The 3,130-nt window shown below is 37.2% G+C and overlaps 1 pseudogene; it reads left to right on the forward strand.

Annotated features, from left to right (window-relative positions):
• Window positions 1-704: 704 nt before the first annotated feature.
• On the forward strand, window positions 705-803 carry LOC132272223 (small nucleolar RNA R71; annotated as a pseudogene).
• The last annotated feature ends 2,327 nt before the right edge of the window (window positions 804-3,130 follow it).

The raw sequence follows: 3,130 nt of genomic DNA on the forward strand, positions 1-3,130 counted from the left end.
CAAAAACGGGACTTTTAACATTTCCTTGGGAATATGATGGATGATTAGGAAAATGAGAATTTGAAAATTGGTTTCTTTGTGATTGACATGATGATCTAAAACCTTGGGAACCTTGGCCTTGTAGTGGAGGTGGAATGTACTTTCCTTGAAAACTGCCTTGGGAAGGGTTTAAGCCCTCCCCTTGGTTTTTCCAAGAGAAATTCGGGTGATTCCTCCAACTAGGATTGTGATGATTTCCATAAGGATTGTTTCCTTGATTAGAAAAAATAACATTTGCTTGTTCATGATGCTCACTTGGCACATGTCTATGGGGACAATTAGAAGTATAATGTAAAACCCTTGAACAAGTCATACATGTTTCATTAGATGCATGATAAGAATGGTTAGGGAAGGAAGATACTCAATTCACCGAGTTTTGGTTGATCAAAAATTGATCAAACCTTTGAGATAATGATTTCATTTTGGTAGTAATTTCATTGGAGTGGTCGACTTGATGTAAGCCAACACTCTTCCTACCACTAGAATTTCTACCTTTCTTTGAAGATAAAGTACGATGCAAAGAATTTTCACTCATGCTTTCATAAAGACGCCACACGTCATCCTCATGCCTATCAATATAAGAGCCACCCATGGAAGCATCAACCATGCCTTTGTAATTGTCCAATAAGCTCTCAAAGAAATATTGAACTAATTGCCATTTGGGCATGTCATGATGTGGACACTTCCTAAGCAATTCATTAAAGTGTTCCCATGCCTCATGAAATGTTTCTCCATCCCCATGTGAAAATTCTCGAATTGAGGTTCTCCTGGCATTGGTCTTAGAAATTGGATAGTACTTCTTCAAGAACTCTTGTTGCATTTCCACCCAAGAAGTTATTGAAAAAGGCCTAAGATTGTTAAACCAATATTTTGCCTTGTCTTTAAGGGTGAATGGAAAAAGCTTAAGCCTTAAGACCTCTTTCAGCATATCCGTATATTTTACGGTTGAACAAACTTCAAGAAACTCATCCAAATGCTTGTAAGGTTCTTCACTTGGAAGTCCATGATAATTAGGAAGCATTTGAATGGTTTGTGGCTTGATTTCATAGTGATGTGCTCTAAATGGCGGCAATTGAATGTATGAGGGTGCATTATATTCATTAGGCACATAGTGATCTCGTAAAGCAAGGGGAGAATTAGCGATTGGAGGTGCAACATGGGCACCTTGGTTGCCTTGAATGATGGGAGGTGGTGGAGCACAAATTGGCCTTGGCATTCCAAATGGAACTTGGTCTTGTTGTTGTGGTGGATGAACATATGGCCTTGGCATGCCTAATGGAACTTGCATGTTATCATGATGCACATTGGGGTAGAGGACGCCTTGTTGGTCTATATGACCAAGTTCCTCCACATGGTCCTCATTGTGTCCTTCCATTGATGCAATGGATTGACTAGAACTACCTCTTCCCCTAGGGTTTCGAATAATGGATTCAAGATGAAAATTTAAAGGGACAAGAGTGGGTCTCAATGATCTACCACCATGGATGCACAAAGCAACACAACAAGCAATAACAACAAACACTTCACCTTCACAACAAATCAATAATTAACAAGCTTCCTCCATATTCAATGTTCTCATACTCCCATGCTTAAACAAAATGTAAGAAAAGTAAATTGCCTCCACGCAGGCTTACGATTAACTAAGGGATGAGTAAAGAAAAGCTCACAAAGGTCCTTTAGCACTTCAACTCCAAATTTATAACTTTGCTTAGCTATTTTAAAATTTTTAGCATTTTTCCTTTGCTTGGAATATCCTTTGCTTCTTCCTAGCTCAATGCTCCTTGTCAATCAAGAACAAACACAATAAGTAACAAAAATTGAAAACAAAGTAAAGACACGATCAAAAGAGTACTAATTCCTAATTGATTCCTCAAATACGACGTTGCCAATCAATCAAACCCCGGCAACGGCGCCAAAAACTTGGTGTGCTCAGAGGTCACACCCCGAGAAGTTTGTAAGGAAATGAAGTGGCCAAGTTTTACATTTATAAATTGCCACTACTACCTTTCACTAAAAATATAGCTAGGGTGAGTAGGGATCGTCCCAAAGGATTGAGTGTTGTACTAGGTTGAGAAATCAAGATTAGGGTTAGTAGGTCGAGTGATCAAAATGGTTATTGGTTGGTTGGATTAAACTAAATACAAATTAAACTAAGGTAAACAATAATGCAATAGAGAGAATAAAAGAGAGAGAGATCTTGGGGTTTAGAGATCACCACTAAGCATAGCTTTTCTACACCTTTAATGAATGATTAATGAGAGGAAGAACATGTATTGCAATATACTGTGTGTGTGGTTGTTCCAATAAGTATGGATGACAAATTAAGCATATATTGTCTAAATAACATGGTGGATAGCACAACATATCAAATTAAGCTATTAATCCTTTCTTTAAGCTCACAATCCAAACACATCACAAGGTTAGAGATACATGTTACTTGCTTTTCATAAGTATGGAACATCAACAACAAGCATGGATTGTCCTCCCATTTAACAACTACACTACAACTAAGCTAATGACATAAAATTAAACTAATTAAACTAAGGGAGAGGCACAATCCATCAAGAAATGAGTATGAACTATCAAATAAACCACAAGAACATGACATTAAGCACTAAGTCTTGACAATCTCTAGATCTATAGCATCAACACACATAGACATGCATCAATAACATAAGAAATAGAGTCAAACACATAAACATCTATTCTAGTATACATAGACATATGGATAGAATGAAATGATCAATTGGAAGCATTAAACCATATAAATCATTGAAGAAACTAGATCTATATATTTAAAAGTGTTAAGACATGAATCACAATACAAATCCCCTCAAAAATACATAAATCAAGAAATAGAAAGCATGCTTAAGGCTAACTCTAGCCCCAAGAGGATGTCTAGCCACTCATGGATGATGTCCTCCAACTCTCAAGTGCAAGCTCTATGGAAGAAATCTGCTCCTTGGTTGATAAAGAGTCTCCAATGGTGTCTCTAGCCTCCTCCTCTTCTTTGGTTCCTCCCTAAGAGTTCTCTAAGGTATGGTATGATATGATGTGATACAATATGATCCTCTATGTTATGATACAAAAA

Source organism: Cornus florida, unplaced genomic scaffold (assembly GCF_030987335.1).
Source record: "Cornus florida cultivar Cherokee Brave unplaced genomic scaffold, ASM3098733v1 CherokeeBrave_3.0.0_Hap2_Chr08, whole genome shotgun sequence".
Classification (NCBI taxonomy): domain Eukaryota; kingdom Viridiplantae; phylum Streptophyta; class Magnoliopsida; order Cornales; family Cornaceae; genus Cornus; species Cornus florida.